The following is a 23425-nucleotide window of genomic DNA, read 5'->3' as shown; positions in this document are numbered from 1 at the left end:
CCTGCGCGTCCGGAGCCTGTGCTCCGCAATGGGAGAGGACACAACAGTGAGAGGCCCGCGTACCGCAAAAAAAAAAAAAAAAAAAAAAAAAATGCGTAAGAATAGTGGAAGCAAGCAGGTCTTCTTTTTTTTTTTCTGTTTAAAAAAGCCAACTGCCTAGGAAAGATCTTAATTTTTTAAACAAAGTCAAATATGCCTCCTCACCACAAAAAGCCAGGAAAGCTGGCTGCGGCAAAGGCTCAGGTATTAACTGGGCAGGAAAGGCCAGAGGCCCCGGGAACAGAGACCACCAGGGCGGAGGGCACCTGGGAGGGTTCTGAGGGGGCACACAGGCAGGCCTTGGGCTTGGCCCCCGGCCCGTGCTCTGGCCCCAAGCCCACCAGGCCCCAGACACTCTGGTCCACAGCGCTCTCGACACCTGCCCTTCTGGGACCTGGATACTTGGGTCAACCAGCAGAGGCCCAGAGCTGTTCCGTGAGTCCAAGCACCTGCTCAGTTAATGTCACTTCAGACCCCTCCTCCTGCACGAGTGACAGAGCTACTGAGCTTCTCCCAGCCTCAGACTCACAATCTGTAAAACAGGAGTAACAGCACTACCACCAAGGGATGCCCTGAGGAGCAAGCACGTACATAGAGAAACACATGACAGCCCACACAGGGCCTGGCACCAAAGGCCTCCGTGCGACACGCTGAGCTTCTCTCCTGGGCTTTCCTAACCTCCCACGTGTTGGGTCCACACTACATTCTTCCTGGGGCATCTGCGAGCCGGGAAGGCCTTCCCTCCGGCTCAGCCTCTTCACATGTACAACTCCGCAGCCTCCCTGGGCTCTCCAACCACAACTCTTCCCCCAGGTCCATGGCACTTTGCTGTGCTTCAGTTTATAGTCATCACATTTTCTAATAATATCCCTAAAATTTAGGCTTACAGGCTGCTGATGGGAAGGGATGTGTGAACGGAGGGCCCTTCCAGGAGGCGGTGGGGCTTGGCGAGGGAGCCCGGGCACTGGTGTCAGCCACTGGGAGCCATGTCACCTCCACAGGGCGCCTTCCCTGTGCTGAGGTTTCCTCAGCTGTAAGATGAGGACAGGACGGCTGGTGGGGGGAATCCACGGTGCCCCAGTCAGAGGGGAGCGTGGAAGGAGACCCTGCCCCCACCACTAGGGCTGTGCCTCGGGCTGGACATCCTTGGGATTCTGTTCTCCAGAGGGTGGCACCAGGCTCCCCTGTACTGCAGAGGAGCCTGTGGGGAGGCCACTTCCTCCTTCCCCTTGGACCCAGCTCTCTCCTACTTCCTGCTCTAGCCCCTGTGCAGGGAGGGCCTCGGGCCTTGGCTGGGACTCCAAGAACGAGGCCTAACGTGTGAGAGAGCCGCAGAACATCGGTTCAGTGTCGCTGGTATTTAACTGCCAGAAAATGATGTGTCTTAGAAAGGCAAGCACAGGATAATAAGAAATGTGCTGCAGTTGGTGTACAGTCTCACCTGCAGACAAAGACAAGCCGACCCAGGGCTGCACCGGGCCTGCGCTCGGCAGGGGAAAATCAATCTGTCACCTCCTGCGTCCTCCCATTCCCCCAAGTCCCGCTCGCTGACAGTGACACTGAACAGGTAGCGTGGCAATGAGTTCACCTGATTTAATTAACTAACCTGCCTCATTAGCTTAATGAATACGGCAGCTGACAGAATTTAGTGCCTTAACCCAGATTCAATGCACGTCTCTGGACTCCAGTGGGAAGAGTCGGGCACTGGGTGGGCCGTGGATATTCCTCTGAAGTAGGGGTCCCCCACCCCCCAACCCGTACCGGTCCGCAGCCTGTTAGGAACCGGACTCACAGCAGGAGGTGAGCGGCGGGCGCGCGCCAAGCTTCACTGGCCGCACCCCATCGCCCGCGTTACCGCCCGGAACATCCTCTCCCCGCTCCCCACCCCCGAAACCCGGGTCCGTGGAAAAACTGTCCTCCACGAAACCGGTCCCTGGTGCCAAGAAGGTTGGGGACCGCCGCTCTAAAGGACAGCGGGGGGAGGGACAACAGGCAGGGCGGTGCCCTGAGCAGGACAAGCCCAGACCCTTCCAGCCACAGCCCCGATCCCCCGGCCCCTCACGGTTCTCCCACCTCGGTCGATGGAGGCTCCATCCCTGCACTGGCTCCAGCCAAAAACAAGATCAGTGCAAGCGCCTGGACTCCTCTTCCTCTCACACCCACACCCAATCCTTCAGCGACTCGTGCCGGTGGCATCCTCCCCAGAGATCCCGGCAGTCCCGTCTGTCCCCACGCGACACTGGCGAGCCTGTGACCCTTCCCGCCCCGCCTCCTCGCTCTTGAGACCTCCCCGGCCGGCTGCCCTCTGTGAGGCTGCCCTTCTTTGGACGACAGGGCAGCTCTCTCGCTTCCTGTGTGTCCTTCCTAAAAACCAGCTCCTCCAGGGGGTCTTGGGGACAGCGCGGTCTGGAACTGCAGCTCAGCCCCTGTGACTCGCCTGCAAACCACGAACCTTCAGGGGAATTTCAGCAGGAACTAGTCTGGAGCTCAGGTGCCCTGGATAGACTGCTTCGGAGTGCTTGTGAGAGCACGGCGGGTCTGGGTGCTCACTCCTGGGAGAGGAGACACGTGTTACCGGCCGCCGCGCGGCACGAGCAGCAGCCGTGGTCTCTCTGCCACCAGCCTCCCTCCCCCGCACCCACGCTCCAGCCGCTCTCCGCAGGTGCCTGCCCTCTCTGGCTTCTACACCTCCTGCGCTTTCTTCTCTATCAACCGACCGTCTCAGGTCTCTCGTGGACCAGGTCTCAGGGACACAGAGATGAACAAGGAGGCGTGCTCAGGAAACGCGTCACAAGAAATGTAGCGGAAACACGAATGGTGGGCCCTCTGAGGGCCATTCCGGTGCTAGTGAAACCTCTTCTGAGACCCTCCCCTGTGCTGTTCCCCCCGTTCCAGCAGGGGCGCCCCGCGTGCTGGAACCAGGGATTCTGAAGGCTCTTTCCTGGGATGACTCGACTCAGTGTCCTTTATGTCACTCCTCTCACTCCCACGCACCGGGCTTCATTGTCGTCTGATCATCGCATAAGCTCCCCAGGACACCATGAACAAAGACGACGCAGACGCTGAGCACCACGGTCCGTCGTGAGAGCCGCCCGTCAGTGCTGCGGACAGCGCACTCTTCTCTACCCCAGAAGGTCCACGGCTGTGACAAGCCTCACGGCGTGCTCCTCTGTCACCTTGGCCACTCGAAGCCCTCACATAATTAACTGAAAGTTCGTCTGCGTGTTGGCCTCTCAGCAATTCCACAGAAACTTCCACACGGGTGTGCAAAGGACGGAGGAAACCATCCAGTATTTACTGATTCCCACTGTCAATGAAGACATGCAGCTCCCAGGGGACCGAGAGCCAAAGGGGACAGGACAAGGGCTTCCCCGTGACCTGTGGGTCAGCTTGTGTCCGGGTGGGGCTCCATGAAGGCCCCCTCAGCCAATGAGGGAAGGTGTCGTCACAGACGCAGAGGTCCCACCCCCAGGCACTCACTCAAAGCTGGAAGAGAACTCTGGATGCCCAGGGCTGGGGGGTGCTCTAAGCCCCAGCGCTGGGCTGCGTGTGCCCTGTTCACTGCCTAAGAATCTTTCTCTTCTCTATTTCCACCCAAACCCAAGGCTGTGGGGCCTGGCCTGGTGCCTGTCTCTACCTCCCCCTACCCGGAGCTGGCCACCTGGAGGCTGGGCCCTGAGCTCCTCCAGCCACCAGGGCGGAAGCCGCCCCAGACTCTGTTTCTGTCCTCCTCCCTTTTGGGAGAGGTCTGTCCTTTCAGAGAAGGGAATGGCCAATGCGGGTGTGGCCACAGCTGCTCAAGGCTCCTTAGGGTCACAGCGCCAAAAGGGGGCGCCCTCCCGGGGCGGGGGCCCACACCCCAGCTGCAGCAACGCCCTCCACTCTGCTGACCCTGCTGCCCCTCCCCCCCGTCCTTGGGGCTTCAGCGACGGGGCTGTCACCGTGAGGGCGGGTTCTGGGCACTCCTATCATGGCCAAAAAACCATGCTTGACACACAGGACCTTGTGCTGCAGGTTGGAGAGTCCGATTCAGGTGAGCTTAAACAGAAAAGCCCGTCTTCATAAAGGTTCTGAGCTGACTTACAAAAGCGGGGCAGGAAAACGGCTGAGCTGGCTTGTGCGCCCCGTGTCTGACTCTTCTCGGCTCCCTCTCTCGCCCACGTCACCCCCGACTCTGCCCACGACCCTGTGCACGTAGCAGGGCCGAGAGCCCCACTTTAAAGTCTCCAGCCGGAGCCACTGAAGAGGCTGAACGCACGGATGCTCCCCGAGTCTCCAGCCCAGCTCTCTTCCGGGGAAGGTGACCCAAGGGCCTTGCCTGGGCCAGGTCCCCCCCGCCGGCTGGAGGGGGCACACTGTAGCATGGGTGCCACGCTGACACCTAAGTTTGGTGGGGAGAGTTCCCACAAAGCGGGGGGAGGGGGAGGCTGGACAGAATCATCTCCAGTCAAGGTTTCAGCAGCTGAACGCAGAGACCCTACAGCAAGTCCTTCTTAAACTTCGGAAAGTCAAAGAACTCCCAGGGTACCTGGTTTTCTATATTATTTAAGATGGATAACGTGAACATAAATTAGGTATAAACTCTTGTCTTGGCGCTCTTAAACTACTAAAACTAAAAGAGATGTACAAGATGTCGACAAACAGAACCCCGACACAAATGCGCTCTAGTTTACCTTAATTTAACGTGACAGACGGGGCTGCGGAACAGAAACCACCGCCCAGACAGGACGCTGAGTGACTCGAAGCTCTCGGGGCCACGCCTTCCACTCCCTCCCTTGCCTGGCCTGAGGCCAGGAATGCCGGCAATGGCCACTGAGCCCTACCCAGCAGCCAGCTGGTCAAAGTAACAGCGGCCAGCGGCCACCGCTGGCCACCGCTCCCCAGGAAGGGGGCTGCGGAACCAGGCAGAGGGGTGGGGACGCGGCGACACTCCCGGGACTGTGAGCGTGGACCCAGGGATCCCGGACGGCGCGAGAAGCTCACGAGAGGAGGAGACCACGAACCACCAAGCCCAGGGCGCCTCCACCCACACCCCGGCCGCTCACCTGCATCAGCTGGTCCCCAAGGAAAGAAAACCTTCTCAGGTAGAAAACGCCCGTCCAGGTGACCTCGCTCGCCGCTTGGCGGCGTCTGACAGACAGGACCCAGGCTCACGGGGCTAAAGAGGCTTCTCTAAGGTCGTGAGCTGCGGAGGGAAGTCGGGACCGGAAGGTGGGTCTCTCTAGTCCAGTCGCTTTCCCAAACGCAACACAGAGCGCTGGGCACAGTAGCTCAAGCTGCAAACAAATGCTCCTATCAATAAAAGGCACCATCTGGTCCACTCGCAGAGGTCCTCGATTTTTAAGCACTTTCACAAATACCATTTTAATCGTACAATGTTTATTGGAATATTACTTTCTTCCCTCCGTCCCTTTTCAGGACCTCCCGGAAGAACAGATTTCAGATTCAAGACACACTAAACAGCGTTTCCCTCTCCATCACCAGCCACAAGCTTTACAAGCGCCCACTCTGGTGCCTCAGTCCTGAGCCCATGTCCGGCTTTCACAGTCAGCACCTCAGACACGAGAGAGGAAACAGATCTTCTTAGAGAAGGCAAAAGAGAACGTCAGGATGAGAACAGCCTCTTTTTTTGCATCATTTCATGTTTGCTTCCCTTTTCCTAAGCTGGGATTATGCTCCTTGACAAAAATAACCTATTTTTGTCAAAATATTTCAAAATAAGTTTTTAAAAAAGACAAAAATTTGTGAACAGGATAAACAGACAAAACCTAGCCAACAATACCAACTGATACTGAAGTAAAAAAACATACATATAATGTTCTGCGTTCCTGATGGTGGAGATGGGGCTTATAGAATATTGTACAGACGCGTTACATTTCAATGGGAAAGTAGGATGGGAAATACACTGACCCCCAAACCAGCAAGTCGTCACTCAAGACCTCCTTTTGGTGCCGACACGTTACCACAACTAGCAGGGGTTTCTCTGCTCTTTGCATGACTCCTGTGGCTCCCTCATCATGTCCTTCTCTGTACGGTTCACAACAGCTTTGATTCATTCACTGTGGAATATCCTGGTATAGTAAGTGAAGAACGTGTCAAGGAGCCTGGGGAGACAGTCAGCACGCCGTCCCCAGGTCACACTGGTGGCACACACTCCACAATTCAAGGATAACACACGCGTCCTCCCCCTCCTTACAAAACTCCCATGTCCTCCTTCAGGTCTGTCCAGGGCCGCACCGCAGGGAGAGTGAACCAGCTTTGCCACTCGGGCAGCGGCTGGACACAGAAAAGGAGTGGGCCCGACGCGGGGACACACAGGCCTTGAGCAAGCTTAGCCCGCCCAGGAGACAGTACGGTCCCAAAGACCTGCCGGTATTTTTCGCAGACCTAGTGGCAAAGTGCACTCCTGGCAGGGAAGCTGGGCGTCCACACCAGCCCCCAGAGAGGTGAGTCAGACCTGGCCCGATGCAGCTCCATAAGCTGGTCAGCGAGCAGCCATGACGCCAGACTTCGGTTCCATTTACTAGAAAACAGGTTATTAGCGCGGGACTTTAACTTTCCAAATCCCATGCTAATGGAGCTTGGGGAAAACAAAGGAGGATCCAGCTGCCAGGGCTTATCCCATAAGAAGGCCTCAGGCTCACCCTCAAGCTCTGGTGTCTGTGCGCTAGCACCACGCCACCCAGTGCTTCCAATCAGCCAAACCTGCGGGCAGCCCGGTGCCACCGTCCGGCTCCTGCTGGACCCCTCGCTCCAGCGCCTTGTGCGGGATGGCGCGTGGGCCCGACGAGGCACTGGCCAGTCCACGCCGCTGTCACCCATGTTTCCTTCTAGACCGCGGCCATCGCCAGAGCGGCCCTGACAGTAATTGGAAAGTTCCACGTGCTTCAGATGACAGGAGGAGGGTGGGTTCAGTTTATTTTTATAATCACTAGGAAAGCTTGTTTTCTTAGCCAGAAGTGTCAAAGTTGGCTTTCTATTCACGACAGAATATAAAACTTTCTGGGCAGGAATAAAATCCCTTAAAGGGCTATTAACGCGAAGCAACAACCACAGATCAATGAAATGCCAGGAAGACAAAGTTATTTCTGGAACAAGGCCGTGAGCCAGGACACTGGGATGGGCTCTGCCCAGGCTTCGCAGCGGGGAACACCCAACCAGGCTGAGTTTAGCTTCTGCACCAACAAACCCACATCAGGGAGAGACGTCTCGGTCTTCTACGTGCTGTGGAACATACAGCGGGGCGCTCGGTCTGCCAGCTTCAGGACACGTCAGTCTCTGGTGAAGTGGTGCATTCGCTGCCACTCTAGCTGCCAAAATGGAACACTGTTGGGTGGAAGACACAGAGGAGACTCAGAGGGCTTCAGTGCCCCGTATTCTCGTAAGAAAATAAAAGGCAGGCAGTCCTGTGTCACACGTGACCTCTCTGGAAAGAGGGGGCTCTGGCTTCGGCTGAGCGGTTGTGATATGACGGAAGTGAGACGGGGAAGCGCCCGGAGGCGGGTGTGGCCCACAGAAGAGAGCCCTTTGTGGCCCACATTTCCCCCCTGCCCCTGCGCCGGGAGGCGGGGGCACGGCCGACAGAGAAGTCGGCGTCCCACCCCTCCGCCGACCCAGGGCTGCCCTCCCAGGCAGCCTCTGCCAATCCTTCCCTCCCAGAGCTGAGCGGGAGGACGGCGCGGGGGGAAGGGTCCCGCGGCTCCCCCACCAGTCGTGTTTGCCCTTCACAGGCCACCCCTCAAAGGGTGGCCTGGAGTGACTTCCTGACCAGGGCAAAGAGGACCCTCGCGGGAGGCTTCTGAGAGCCTCTCCCACGGCAGCCTGGCCACAGCTCTGAGTGCAAAGCCAGTGGTGGCAGAGATGATGGGAACCCAGAAAAGCGACTTAGAAAGAGAGCTGCAGGCCCAGTAGTTTCTCGGGGCAGCACTCAGAGCCGCCCACCCGAGCTGCGGTGGGAGAGGTGCCAGCTGGCGCCCAGTTCACACTCAACGGCAGACCAGCCGTGCACCGCTGCCAACCTCCAGCGACCATCAGGCCAACGGGGACGGGCCAGGGGCAGGGGGCAGATGGCAGCTCTGCGGGTGTTTCTGCCCTCCACTGGCAAGCCTGGCCCGGGCGCCTGCGACCCCCTGAGTGTTCACGGCAGCCTGCAACCGGGAACCAGAGCTGCTCGCTCGTTCATTCAACAGGTGCCGGGCCGGGCACTCCGAGGGGACACACGGCGAGTCAGAAGGGTCCCTGCCCGCAAGGACCCACCAGTGTTACCGATGGAGTAAGACGTTCAGGCAAGACAACGCCCAGACAAAAGGGAAACGCACGCCCTGGGCTGTGGGGAAGGTGAGGAAGAACCCTTAAATCTAGTCAGTGATTGTCCAGATGCAGTGTGGACGGAGCTGACTTCAAAGGTCCAGGCTCGCTCAGGGACAGTGAGTTCAGGCAACGGGGAAGTCTGGTGCAGCAGGGGACACAGAGGATGGGCTGGAGGGCCAGGACAGGGTCAGTTCTGGGGAGCCACTGACCCCAGACCACAGTGCTGGGCTCCAGCTAGCAGGCAACTCCTGTGCTCTCTGGAACCCTCGTCTTGGGCTTTTGAAAACAAACCTCTTGCTCACTTGGTACAAACCAGCTCAGGCCTCGTAAGCCTGGGCCAAGGGGGTACCTGCCCCGGAACAGACAGGCAACATCTATGACCAACACGTAAAGGACAGCTCTCTTGTCCTGGCAGGTCTCCAGGGGGTTCAAAGGCTGTTTTGTCATCAAGACCACTGACGTCAGCACATGCTCACTAGCGCTGAAGGAAGCGCTATTCAATTCTACAAATCAGAAGTGAAACCCAACAAGGCAACAACCAGGAAAGGAACTAAAACCACTTAGTAACTGAAGAGGCCAAGCAATTTCAGGTCTATTAGCAAACACTTTACATGAGAGCCATTTTCGCCTTTGAGAGGCCCTCCCCCATGAGCTCCCCGTAAACCACGTGGGATGAGAGCACTCAAGGAAGTGGCCGCAAGCATCTTCCCTTTCTTCCGCTGTCCCCTTGTTCCAGAAAGATTCCAGCCGTTGTGCTTTTTGTTTAGAAAAAGAATGCTAACGAGTCAGGACTTCTGTGTAATTATAAGTGTCAAGATAAACCTTTGAGGGTTATTTCTTTTTCTCTGAAATTCAGTTGAGTTCTACAGTGCAGAGAACAAGGCCCCCATGAAGTGTCTCCCTGTCACACATCTTACGTGAAGTTACCATCACCCAGAGCAGTGACAGTGAAAACTAATTTAAATCTCTACTTGTGCTTTCACGTTTTGTTTTTTTTAAAACGTTCTTGGCAGTTGGGTGATAAAGAGACGAGGGAAAATGTGCCTTCAAAATTCATTTTTTAGATTTGCTCCCACCTCTCACTAGAAGAAATCTGTAGAAAAACAAGAACCGGAAGCTGGCAGGGAGCAGGTACACCCTCCAAGCCACCTCAGGTCCTGCCCCCTTGGGAGCAGGCAGGACACTGACCGAGAGCCAGGGAGGCAGGTCTCCACCCGGTGGAATGTTCTCCTCCTCTGGGTGACTGGGCCGGCCCCACACAGACATCACCCGACACCCCCGGGACCATCACGCAGCCCCATCACCAGGTTTCAGTGAGGACCAGCTGGGGAAGGGGCCAGATGCACACCCGTCGGGTAGGTGTGAACACACATCTGTCCGATACTCAGCCAGAAGGGAGCGGGCACCAGTGTATCCAACGAAAGTCTTGGATCCCTCAGCTCTGCCTGCACCACTCCGCTGAGCAGCGCACCGTGCCAACCACAAACAAGAGCAGAGAAATTCAGGGAAACACAGCTGGCACGGAGTCGTGCTCTTGGTCTGCTTCAGGTGCTTCATTCAGCTATCAGATCTCAGGCAAATCACAAACTCTGGGCACTCGGGTGTCCCCTGCTGGGTGTGGCTCTGTCCTCCCCACCCCTTCCTCCCCAATCCGCTATCCTACACTGGTGGGCTGCCCAAAGTGGCATCAACTGTGTATATTCTGCTCTGTCATTTGCTCCTCACCGCAAAGCCTGCCCCAGCCCCAGGGAAATCATACTCCCTGCCTCAGCGAGGACATCACGGTGCAGAGAAGAGGGGCGTCTTCCCCACCATCCTGAGGATGACCAGCAAGGCTGAGCCGCACAACAGGACCCCGGCCTCCCTTCTGGTCCCCTCGCAGAGTTAGCACGGTTCACGGCACCTCCTGAACAGCAGGCCCTCGGGGGGCATGACTTCTACCATGACTGCACTGTACTGCTGCGCAGAGATTCTTCTTTAAATAAATGTTTTAACTTAAATTTGCTACACGTAATATCCTGAACTAGTTAAATACTCAAGTACACGTAGAAATGAATTTAACTCTTCAGATATAAGGCTTGCATCCAGCAGCACGCAGGCCCCCTTCAGGAGACGGGGGGCCCGGCACCCCATCTCCATCCCCAACCCCGACCCAGCTGTTTGACTGTGGGAAGGCTCTGCTCGGAGCCCATGTCCTCTGTCATCAAGCTGGGGAGACATCCCCAACCTTAGAGGCTTGCTGCAAATCTCAGTTAAGAAAGTGTGTGTGAAGGCTTTGTAGATCCCAAGTTACTCACTTAAATTTAAGTGGCACTAGGTCTTGCTAAGAGTCAAATGAGATACAAAGGCAAAAATGCTTTGAAAAGGTAGGAGTTAGGATTTAAATCTTTAAATGACACATTCTTTCTGGAGGATGACACAGCCTGGGTTACGAGCAGTGGGGAGGCTTCCCCGGGAATTAGATCTGGGCCTGCCAATGACACCTCCTGTGGCTCCCGTGGGCCCATGGTAGACGTGGTGAGACTCTGCTGGGTGCCAGGCCCAAGTTCATTTAAGCTGCAGAAAGAGATGGGTGGTCTGACACTCACCCTCCACCTGATCACTAAAGGTCGTCAATCTAGCCAAGAAATATACTACTTCTCTAAAAAGGAGAATCTGTCCCTTCTGTCCTTGAAAAGTTACAACGGCACAAGCAAACAACTTTCTGTGTGGGGACAGGGCATATATGGGAACTCTCTATACTTTCTGCCACATTTTGCTATGAATCTAAAACTGCTCTAAAAACTGAAATTAATTTAAAAAAAAAAAAAAAAAGACCTTCTGACACTAATTCCAAGGGAGTTTTTAGCTAGCCTGCCCTAGATGGCCTAGAAAAAAAGGAGGGAAATAAGTCATAAGAAAACCTACACTCGTATCAGTAGCTAAGCCTTTTAAGGCATTAAATTCTAGAGTTCTGTAATCATTAGATTTCTTGGAACAACATTCTGAAAAGCCCTGAAAGTTCAAATAAAGTCAAATAAATATAGCACTCTGTAGACCTTAAACAAGGCTGGATGAGAGGATTAAACCATGTACCCGAGGAAAGGTTTGCACAGAGAAACTGCAAAGCAGATCTAAAAATACTGTGTGATTATCCACCACCACGGCTTTAGGGGGAAAAATAGGGAGGCGATCAAAACGCGGGGCAAACCTGGCATTTCTGGGATAACTGCTGTCAGGCGACCCTGCTCTGGTGCGTCGCCCTGCACCCCAGACCCACAGCCCCCAGGCAGGCTGACACCGGCACTCAGACGGCTTCTGCCACCAGGCGGGTCATTAAGCAGATCTGAAGGAGAACAGAGAGAAGACAGTCTGCAAACCAGCCTTTTCCTTTGTGATTATCTTGCACGTCTGTAATTTTGAGCGGGATGGCTTTCCCAGCTCCTCAGTGGGGAAGTGCTGGTGGGTACCGACAAAGGACACTGAGATTCCACAGCAGCTGGGTATTCGTCTGCTCGGGCTGCCATAGCACAACACCACAGGCTGGGGGGCTCGCCCAACAGAGATCTCTTTTCTCACAGTTCTGGAGACTGGAAGCCCAAGATCAAGGTGCCGGCAGGTTGGGGTTCTCCTGAGGCCTCTCTCCTTGGCGTGCACACGGCCACCTTCTCCCTGTGTCCTCACGTGGACTTTTCTCTGGGCACCCCTCCCAGGTGTCTTGTCCTCTTCTTATAAGGACACCAGTTCTACGTAATTAGGGCCCACACTTATGACCTATTTAACCTTAATTAACTCTTTAGAGATGCTATCTCCAAATACAGTCACGTTGGGGGTTACTTCAACATATGAATCTGGTAGGGGCTGGGAGTGGGAGAGACACAATTCAGTCCACAACAACATGCCTCGCACAACAGACAGCACCTGGCATCCTCTGACCTAATACACCGCACAAGTCCAGCAGCTGAGCTGGTGGGTGCTGCCAAGAAGGGGTCCAGGAGCAGAGGTGGTGAAGCAGCCGCCCTTCCCCTTTCTGCTTACAAAGGGTGCGGCTCTCACACTGAGGCAGAGAACCTGAATCCCCTCTCTCCCCTCCCCACGTCTCATCTTCTGGGAAGGGGGATGGGGGAAGCTGTGGTCAAACACTTCCCAGTCATCATCTGAGTGCTCGAGGTGACCATTTAACATTTGAAGCCAGGGTCAGAGATGGACAAGTGACCAGTTCAAGGTCACAAGCAGTAGCAGAGCCAGGACACACCAACCCCAGGTTGTAAACTCCAGGTCCAAGCACCTCCCTCACGCCACAGCCACTCCTTTTATCTTTACAACCTCCTGGTCAGGTGTGTACATGCTCTGAATACATTTAAAATACACCTTTGACAAAAAGCCCCAGAATAAATGGGAGACAGATGAGGGCTCTATCCAGAAAAAAGCTAATAAAATTTTTTTTCATGTAGTAGAATTAAAGAAACACAGTCAAACTCTAGTATTTAGTTTATACCCTTATAATAAAAACAATTTGAAGGTGGCAAGGGCATAAGACGTCTCTGCCTTTTTTGTTCCTCTCTTCCTCATCTACTGCTTTCCTTTGCATTAAGTGAATATTTTCTAGTGTAACCTTTAATTCCTTTACCCACACAATTACAGTGAGATATGGAAACATTGCTCCTATATAGTTCTATTCCTTTTTCCTCCTTTTGTTCAATTATTATTATAATTATTATATCTATATATATTACAAACCCCAAAATATAGTTATTATTTCTTTATATAATTTTCGTGTTTTTTAAGAAGTGAGAGAAGGAAAGCAAGTATATATTTCTAGGGTCTGTTTCATCTACCTTATTATTCACCAATTCTGGTTCTCTTCCTATTGTCCTGTGGATTTGGGTTACCTCATTAATGCAGTGTAATTTCCTTATTCCGATACAGTTTTGCTCCCGTTTGCCTCCTTTATGCTGTTATTGTCAAATACCTTACTTTTCTAAATGTCCTAGGCCCCAAAACATAATTATATACATATTATTTTATAAAATAGGGGAGAAATATGCAGTTATACTGTCTCATGTAATTATATAATAAGCTTTACTGGCATTCTTTGTCTTCTTACTGGCATTCTTTGGCTTCTCATATGGATTTGAATAATCACCTGTGGTCACTTGCTTTCAGCCCAAAGACCTTCCTTTATATGTTCTGTAAGGCGGGTCTACTGACCACAAATTCTCTGGGGGGTTTTTTGGCTTATTTTTCAATTTGAGAATATCTTTATTTTTACCTTCATTTTTGAGAGACAGCTTTCCTGGATATAAGATCCTTGGTTGACGTTTTTTTCTTTTTTTTTTTTTGGTATGCGGGCCTCCCTCTGCTGTGGCCTCTCCCGTCGCGGGGCACAGGCTCCGGACGCGCAGGCCCAGCGGCCATGGCTCACGGGCCCAGCCGCTCCGCGGCATGCGGGATCCTCCCAGACCGGGGCGCGAACCCGGTTCCCCTGCATCGGCAGGCGGACGCGCAACCACTGCGCCACCAGGGAAGCCCCTCTTTTTTTTTCTTTCAGGACTTTGAACATGCCATCCATCTCTCTGCCTTCTGGTCTCCACTGTTTCAAATGAGAAGTCTGTTAATCTTACTGAGATTCTTGGTACAATCTGAGTCATTTTCCTCTTGCTGCTTTCGAGATTTTCTCTTTGTCTTTCAACATTTTTTACTATGATATGCCTGAGTGTGGACTTCTTTGTGTTCATGTTACTTAGAGTTTATTATGTTTCTTGGATGTGGAGACCGTTTTTCATCAAATTGGGACGTTTTCAACATTATTTCTTCTAATATTTTTTTCTGTTTCTCTCTCTCCTCTCCTGTGGTACTTGTATTATGTGTATGTTGGTGTGCTTAATGGTGTCCCACATTTCCCTGAGGTTCTGTTCATTTTCTTCATTTTTTTCCTCCATCATTTGAACTGCATAATCTCTATCACTCTATCTTCAAGTTTACTTATTCTGTCTTCTAGTTAACATCTACTGTTTTGGTCTTCCAGTGAATTCTTCATGCCAGTTACTTTACATATCAACTCCAGAATTTCCATTCAGTTCATTTCATACTTTTTTTTTAATTGGTATTCTCTAATTGATCAAACATTGTCATCAGACCTTTCTTTACTTCTTTAAGCGTGATTTCCTTTAGTTCTTTGAATATATTTACCATGGCTGCTTTAAAGTCTTTGTCTGTTAAATCCAACATCTGGGCCCTCTTTCAGGCAGTTTCTGCTGTTTTTTTTAAAGAAAAAAAAAAAAAAAAAAAGAATCCCATCACACTTACCTGTTTCTTTGCATGTTATCCTTTTGTCTTAAACATTGGACCTTTTAGGTAATATATTGTAGCAGTTCAAATACTGATCCTCTCCCCACAAGAGCTTGTTTCTGTTTTCTTATTTTTTCAGTGAATCAGCTGGACTAGTTTAGTGAAGTCTATCCCCTCAGGACTCCCCACTTTCCCCACAGTGTGCAGCCTCTGATGTTGTTCCTCAGAGGACACTGCCTTGGGTGTACACAGTCTCCCTGGGGTGACAATGGTTTTATCAGGGCTCTCTTTTTCTCTTCCCTTATCTCTCTGTAAAGCTGCCTGCCTCTGATGTTATCACACCCAGCTGTTAGGCTCCATGAGTTGCTGGCTGATTGCTCTATTGTTTTTGACAATATCCTCAGGCATCAACTGCTGTGCAGCATAATCAATTAAATGCTGGCCTTTTTGAGGGAACAATTTTTGATATCAGTGTTTGAGGTTTGTTCTGACCCCAGGAGGGCTCTTCTTAGCTCTTTCTCTGGTTTTCACTAGCCTGAAGTTTCAACTGTTGCTCTCAAGGAGCTACCAGCCTCTTTTCAGCTTCCTACCGCCAAGATCTCCTTGTCTTGTTTTTGACAGCATGCTTAGGTCTGAACTTCCCCATACTCTGTTATAAATAAATTCAGTACTTTTGGGGAGAGCCTCAGAGTTTTCTGTTCTCGTGGCCAACCTCTTCTCCTCGGCAAAGTCTCTGAGTCACTGCTCTGGAGTTGGGGTCAAGGACAGTAGCTCATTTCTCTCGGAGTGACACCCCACATTATGAACAGAGTGCTGGGTGGAGGAGGTAGCCTTTGATCTTTTTTTTGGCGGGGGGCCACACTACACGGCATGCAGGATCTTCCCTGACCAGGGATCGAACCTGTGCCCCCTGCAGTGGACGTGCAGGAGTCTTAACCACTGGACTGCCAGGGAGGTCCGCCTTTGACCTTCTTAACTCTTCTGGAATTAGACCTCCACCCTACAAGCAAACTGGCATGACAGAGGGTAACTGGGGCCCCAATATCCTCAGTTTGGTGCAGAGCCTCCGCCCCATGAGTAGAAGCTGGGTACACTTTCCTGGAATTTTGCCTCTGCAACGCAGGAGCTTGAGAGGGGTGAGAAGTGCTGGCAGCTTGCCCCTCCGAGGGAGACACTGTAGCCCTTGATGGAAACTGCGGGGAGTGACATGTTCTTAGCCACACCCAGCCAGAGGGATAACTTCTGTCATACTAAGCTGGGCAGGAAGGAGTTGGCCACAGCTCAAGTGTCACAGACTCTTGACATGGTTACTGATATACAGTAGATTTTCTCAAATAAATGTTTCCTCATTTGCTGCATACCCTTAGGACCATTTCTGGATATTTTAACTGATTGCTTTCTTAAAAACAGCTTTCACCAATTATTGTTGTTTTGCTGAGGAATAGGTCTATGGAGCTCCTAATACTACCATTCCAGAAGTGGATCCCAATAAAATTTATACTTAATTTCTAACAATCGGCAAATTATGCATAAGTTCCTTTTTGTCTAATACTTCATGTTAGGGAAGCTGGCATTAACCAGCAAAATATGAGTTCTACACACTGTAAGGAAACATCCCCCCAGCAGGAACTAAGCCATGTCTTTAAAAATATATTATTTTTGTTAAAAAGAAGTCACCCAGATGTATATCCTGATTAGCAAGTCAGCTGAAAATGTGAGGAAACATCACCATGCATGAGAGGTGTGTGATCACAGATCAGATCATCAGGTCAGACTAAGTGGACAAGCCACACACATCCCTCAAAAATAAATCCCTCTCAAGTAGCCCCCTCTACACAAAAGGAGACCATTTCATTCTGGGCCACTCAGCTGAGAAGGCCAAAAGGGTTCCAATCCACTTGCAAAAGAAATGTGGTGCTCACCCCTCCCCAAAAAACAACTGGCCTGGGGTAACCAGGCATGGGAGAGAGAAGAGCTACCAGCACATTCTTGAAAGTCACCAAGTGTTGCCCACTCTCTAAGGGAAGCAGGCGACATTCTCAGAATCCAAATCAAGGAGGCGGCTGGGAAATGTGAAGACACCAGCCAAGCATCTCCACCTGATAGCCGTGATGGGGGTGAGGAAGCAGGGAGGCTGACTCCAGTGCTGGCTCTGTCAGGCAGGAGCTGAGAACTGGACTGGACTTTAGACCCCCTCCAGCCCCAGACTCCCCGTCTATAACGTACGAAACGTACCCAAAGTCCGTACTTAGCAAACTGATGTTATTCTGGACAGGGCCCTCCTGGGCTAGGTTCCCCTACAGGTCCCTCCAGACATTAAACAGATGCCAAAAGGTCCGAGGGTTATGCTTCCTATACAGGCCCCACAGGCCCCCTTTCCCGAGAAGCCCCTGCCTCAACCTCCCCTGGAACCTGACGGTGCTCACCCTCATGAACACACCAGACGAGTCATCCCTGAAGGCCCCCTGGCTTCACAGGGATCCGGCTCCCTGCCCGCACACCCCTCTGAGATCTCCTCCCAGCCAGCTGAAGACAGGACAGGTTCTAGGAGCATGATGGGAGACAGTGAGGAAGGACGCAATGTACCGGCCCCCAGGACAGCCTATCAACAGGGCCTGCCCCTTCCCACAAGGAGAGAGATGTTCCAGGAGGGGACCCCCGGCAGCTGCTTCTGGCCAGTGAGAGATCACGCGGGGGGCAATTTTTTAAAAGCTACCCACACTAGAAGAAAACTGTTGTAAAACGTATTACACTCTTCCCTGATTTTAAGGACTCTTCTGAACAAGAGACCCATCCCCCAGCTCCAGTCCTGTCCCTGACCTGGGAGCCCTGGGGCTGCTGTCCAGTCTGCAGTGCAGGGAAGAGTATGAACAGCACTCAGCACTTCTGTGACTGGGCACAGAGGTGCCTCCCATGGCGGGTACAGAGCGGCTTATTTCCATGTGAAATGCACCCGGCTTGCTGCTCCTTTTCCAGCTACATCTACTCGTGATGCCGGCTTTGCTCTCTTCATCTGCAGTCAGGTTAAGCAGCTTTCGGTGTTCTTGTTGACTGAAATTTGCTGCTTCTCCCTGGCCAAGGTGCTTGCAAACCAAACCGTCCAGATGCGATCATGCGTGAGTGTGTGTGAACACTCAAAAGAGAGCATTCCCTGGGTGAGGCCTTAGGGCTCCAAGGCACTTTGGTTTACCTTCTGTTGCCCAGGCCCCGCCTGGCACTGGGTCTGCAGCTGGGGGCTCACGAGACCCTCCCGAATCAGTTGTGAAAGCAGAGGCCTTACCCCTAGTGTAAAAACACCCAGGCTCTGACACATTACTACCCACTGTGTGAAAATCCTGTGGAATGCACAAAGCTCACCTCCCATTCCCTGTGGAAATACAATTTGTTTTTGATGTTTTGTTTTCTCAGCTGCAATTAGATACGGACAGAACTCATCATTACTGCTACTGTCTATCTGACCGAGTTTGGGCTTTGATTTTTTTCTCCATCACCATAAAGAAATGCAACTTCATTTTATTTTTCCCCACCGTAATTTTTTTTTAATTAGGAAGCTGGCATTAAAATGCTTCTCTTCTTTGGAAAGTGTTTTATTTTGTTCTAAGTAGAAGGAGTCCACGTACTATAAAATAATAATTTTGGAAAACGAACCCTTCATGGCATGTTCTGACACCCAAAGGACCAAATATTTCCCCTCGATGTGTCTGGTCTTCGGTTGCTGCAGGCACAACCTCTCCAGCCCCGACCTTGCTGTCGCCCCCGACAGGAGCAGGAGGTGGGGCGCCCTAGATTCCCACCTCGTCTACTAGGAGGCACTGGTGTCACAGGTTAACGGTGATTCTAGGGCAAGGAGCTGTGGAATTCCAGTTTCAAACAGAATGAGAGGAAGGCAGGCATTCCCATGAGGGCAATAAAGGGGTCGGGACTGAACCAGACCACAAATACCTCCGGAAGTACCTCATATTAAACCAGTGAAGTGCCAAACTCCCTGGCCCGAAACTCAAGTTCTTCCTCCGTATTTAACTGTGACACTGCAGGCCAGGGACCTGGGGTACCTCTGTGTGGCCCAACTGAGAAGACCATTGCGGGATGGACCCAGACCCCCCCATGAGGGCATCCTCATCCCACATGGGCTCCATCCTCCAGAGCCAAGTACTGTTTCTGAAACCATCTTCTTTTTAGAGATTCCCGTGTGATAAGCAGCACAGTCAGAAAAAGGAAACCAGCCGAATAGCCCAGCCCTTTCAGAGGACGTCCTCACCTCTCTGGGACTGTCCGCGCCGCCCCTGGCTTCCCTGCTGCTCCACCTCTAGCCTTCTCCATCTCAGCATCAGCATTCTCCAGGTGGTTCATGCCCAAAGCATGGCGTCTCGTTTCCTCTCTCAGTCCCTCCCTCCTCCACGCCCAGCCCCCCCCCCCACCGACAAGTCCCGGTGATACACCCAGAACCGGAGCACTTCTCCCCATCACCACAGCCCCCACAGGGGCACAGGAATTCTGGGTAAGCTCCATCGCCCCAGGCCTTTCTACACTGTCCACATTCCTCCATCCAGGAGATAATGCCCGGATCTCTCCCCTTGGCCCTCCCCTCGGCCGTAAGGCCTCTCTTGAGGCCGAATCCAGCATTATTAAGTCAATGAGTCACCAGCCCCGGACTCCTGTCACCCGCTGAAACTTGAGCCCATGTCCCCCTTCAGAACTGGCTTCTCCTGCATCCTCTCCCTTTGGGGCCCCCCGTTCTCAGGAGCTCAGACATTCCCGACACGGCTTCCCCACCATCAGCCACGCGGGGCAGTCACTGGGTTGTGCCGCCTCTTCCTTTGAGACTTCTGCTTTCATCACCCTCTTCTCTCTGTTCCCACTGGCACCCCACAGGGGCTAAGGCAACAAGCTCTGATCTGGCCTCCCAGTGTGGCTGACAGCCAGAGATGACACACACACACACACACACACACACACGCACGCACATGCACACCTCTCCGAAAGGTGAGGCTCCGGAGTCTTTAGGGTGGGGTGCAAGGCTTCCACTCGGCCTCCCTGCACCTGTAGCCTCTGCAATACAACTCCCACCGCCCCCCCCACCGGACCAGCTCCAACCCCATCTCTTAGTTGTCTCCCCGGACCCCAGCCTCAAGCAGCCCCTCTCTCTCTAAGGGGCTCAGCGGTGCTTTCTGTCTACACAGCTCATCATGTATCTAAAACTTCTCTTCCAACGGGTTTTTTCAATTTATTGCTTTTGACCAAGAGCCACTACAGGACTCAGGGCGCAGGAATTATTTATTCCAAGAGCTACTTACTGCATCTCCACCATGAACGGGTAAGAGTGTGTGCATAAAGGCGTCACTACTACAGAGATGACTGCAGAAGCAGGACTCGGAACGAGGCGCACATCAGGTTTACAACCGTAAAACTGTGTCTGAGGAGCCTGAGAAGGGGCAGAGCTGGTCATGGAGATTTTCAGTTATTTCTTGCTAGTATCGCTATTTATGTGTTTTGCTTTTATCGCTCAGGTGAGCACACAGACACTGAAATTACAATAACTTTAACCACTCGGTGCCGGGGTCTTGGTTTTTAATGCAATTCTCCAATAAAAGGGGTGAGGGGTAGTTGGAGAAATGGCAGATTCTAGGGCCGGGGCAGGAAATGTACAAGATGAGCCTGGGGCATCTCGTAGTGCCAAAAAAAAAAAAAAAAACAGTTAAAAACCCCACAATAATGGGGGTATGTCAAAGGGACACAGTACCCAACCAAAAGAGCTCCCATGGCCAAAGCTGGAACGATTTGAGCAACAAAATAAATAACCTAGTACTAAATTATAACCCCAAGTGGAAAATAAATATCCAAAAGTCCATTCTGTTATAAATAAATGACTGAATAAATAAATAAATGGAGAAGAGACAAATCTCCCACATAGAAGAATTCCAAACAATTTATGTAAATAACCCTGTCACCTCAAAGGGGTGGAGCCTAACTCCCACCCCATACCTGTGGGTTGCACATAGTGACTGCCTTCCAAAGAGAACATTCTAGAGCAGGTGGGGAGTGTAACTTTACAAACACCACCTCAGCCAGGTGATCAAGTCATGGTGACAGTACGGACCCTGCTCGGGTGTGACCAGAATGCACTTCACCTCCAGGCTCTTCCTCCCAAAACCGATAACCCCAGTACAAGCATGAGAAAAACATCAGACAAACCCCAAATGAAGGCCATTCTACAAATACCGGACCATCAATCACTACTTAATACTGTCAAGGTCATCAAAAACAAAGAAAGTCTGAGGAAGTCTCCCAACCAAGAGGACCCTAAGGAAATAAGACAATTAAATATAATAGGGTGTCCCAAATAGGATTCTAGGACAGGAAAAGGACATTTGGTTAAAAAATAATAATAATAGAAACAAAAACTAGGGAAATCTAAATAAAGTATGGACTTTAGTTAATAATAATGTATCAGTATTGGCTCATTAGTTGTGACTGATGTATCACAATGTACCACGATAAGGTAAGATGTTAACAATATGGGAAACTGGGTGGGAGGGTGAGGGGGGAGTATAGAAGAACTCTCTACTATCTCTGCAACTTTTTGTAAATCTCAAACTATTCTAAAATTTTAAAGCTTATTTCTCTTAAATTACCTTGGCTCTGAATCAGCCTTTCCTTTTTTTTTTTATGTGCAAAGATGGAAAGCTATACTTTATATACTTTCTCCCCCTAGGGACTCAGCTTCCAGTCTTCCCCTGCCCTCCTCCTGCCATTGGCTGAGATCACTGGCGCAGACTCCCCCAGGAGGAGGCCCCTCAGGCAGACGCCATCAGACAGAGCAAACACACACCCGAGAAGCAGCTGCCCTGGCCTTCACACAGCCCAGCCTTCCAAGAACTGACTTCTATTCCCAGATTCCTCTGACGTAACTCGTCCTCAGGAACCCAGCGATCTAAGAGCTCTGTGATCGGGGCCTGCTTCGCCCACCCACACGGCAGGGCCTCTGGGCAACTCCGGGAGCCCCGCCTGCCCTCAGCCGGTCTCCCCTCCTCTGGCTCGCTGGTGGCTCCACTGGTCTCCACGCTGTTGTAGGCCTTGGGGGCACCGCTGCGCTGGGGGGCAGGGATGCGCGGGCTGATGAGAAAGGCAGGAGAAGTGGAAGAGTCTCCTCTTTCAGAAGATGGCCAAGGGCAGGGAAAGGAGGGGAGAAGACAAGAGAACAGAGACCGGCCTGGGCACCGAGGAAGATGTGCCGCACCTCCCAGACTCTCAGGACCCCGGGAGGGTTCACAGCACCTCTGCTGCTTCACAAACATCACAGGGACACGTCTGATTCTCAGACCGTCTTGTCAGCGCGCCGCAATGTGTGTGCATTCCCATTAAACTCAGCCTAATTTACCACCGAGACTTCAGGAAACAACATAAACCCATCAATGCAATTACGGTACCCCATGAAGATACCCAGAAAGAAAAGAGAAAGGGCTAGAAATTGAGCCTTCCATCGTAGGGAGCAACGAGGGAAGAGGAACGGCCTGCCGAGGACTCTGGAAAGCTGCCGCGGTCCGCGGAGTGGGACTATAGCAAACCTCCCCTGAAGGCTGAGATTCAAAACCTCTCAACAGTACTGTTTCTAATTTAACTTTCTCATCAAGAGGCCTCCCTCCCCTTGTTTTAATAAGCAGTAACCCTTTCGATAGAAATTAAAATTTTATGAAGAGAAATATTTCATGTAGGTGGTTAGCAATCAGCATGTTGTAGTACTCTAGACGAGGTGTTTCCAACAGATTTCTATTTTCTCAGTTACAGATTTACCTCAGGAAAAGAGTATTCTACTCTAACAACAAAACTCTGGATTAACTATTCAAAGGAAGATGAATGAAACAGCTTCCAAATTTCTCACTTAAAAAGCAAAATACTTTCAAATTAGTACGATGCTGATACCCTGAAATCAACAAAACAAAGAACCCCGCAGCTGGGTTCCCATCACAGGAGAGCTGCAGCCGTGGTCCCAGAGTGATGGCTGGCCCCAAGCGCGGGGCGACAACCAGACACACACCGCCTGCCTGGCAGTCAAGTCACCTCAGGAACCGCCCTGGGGTTTTCAAGGAATCTGATCCTGTAGTCAGCCAAGGACCGACAGCACAGACACTTGAAAAATTATCACCATGGTTCCCTTGCTGCAAGTTTGGAAAGTAAAGGGGAAGCCCCGCCCATAATCACACCTTAACTAAAGTCAGACTTTTTTTATTTGCGTATTTTACACAGATGAGATCAGCGGGTACACAAGTATAGCATCCTACTTTTTCTCTTGAATGTTAAATTGCAAACATAGTTCCTGCTGCCGCCGGGCGGCATGACCATCATATTTTCAAGACGGCATCAGCTCTTCACACACACACTTTTTAAACATTTAACCTAAAATATGTCCTACAAACAAGATAACATGTGGCTATTTTCTTCAGCTCCTAAGTAGGCACGGACTGACTGGCAAAGCAACTAGGAGCCTGTGGTTAGCAGGGGCCGGATGGTCTCTGTTAGCAGGAAGGCGAGACCTCCGAGTGGAATGAGGTCACACCCGTTTAGGCCTGGCCCTCCATCCAGACAGATGTGCAGCAGCTGGAGTTTACTCGGCCACTGGGGTGGGGGGAGGGGGCAGTAGGCAGGATGTGTGCTAAGAGGACACTCACTGCAGCTCGTTACCTGTGCCCTAACGTACCTTACACCATAAACTGCAAGATTTTTTTTCTTTTTTTTTTGCGGTAAGCAGGCCTCTCACTGTTGTGGCCTCTCCCGTTGCGGAGCACAGGCTCCGGACGCGCAGGCGCAG

General features: G+C 51.8%; 1 protein-coding gene across 10 annotated transcripts in view; it reads right to left on the bottom strand.

The window, feature by feature from the left end:
- INPP4A (inositol polyphosphate-4-phosphatase type I A) overlaps positions 1-23425 on the bottom strand; it is a 147981-nt gene that overhangs the window by 86969 nt on the left and 37587 nt on the right. The window contains exon 1 of one of the 10 annotated variants that reach the window (XM_055088914.1): positions 11540-11651. The exons of 8 other annotated variants lie outside the window; for them this stretch is intronic. The gene's annotated coding sequence lies outside the window, so the exon portion shown is untranslated. Of the gene's footprint in view, positions 1-5084; positions 5104-11539; positions 11652-23425 lie in introns of those variants that run through there. One more of the 10 variants, XM_055088915.1, reaches the window with a different exon arrangement.

The sequence above is a fragment of the Physeter macrocephalus genome, chromosome 12, assembly GCF_002837175.3.
Source record: "Physeter macrocephalus isolate SW-GA chromosome 12, ASM283717v5, whole genome shotgun sequence".
NCBI classification, from domain to species: Eukaryota; Metazoa; Chordata; class Mammalia; order Artiodactyla; family Physeteridae; genus Physeter; species Physeter macrocephalus.
Note: the sequence above shows the minus strand (reverse complement) of the source record. Positions and strands in the feature narration are given on the sequence as shown.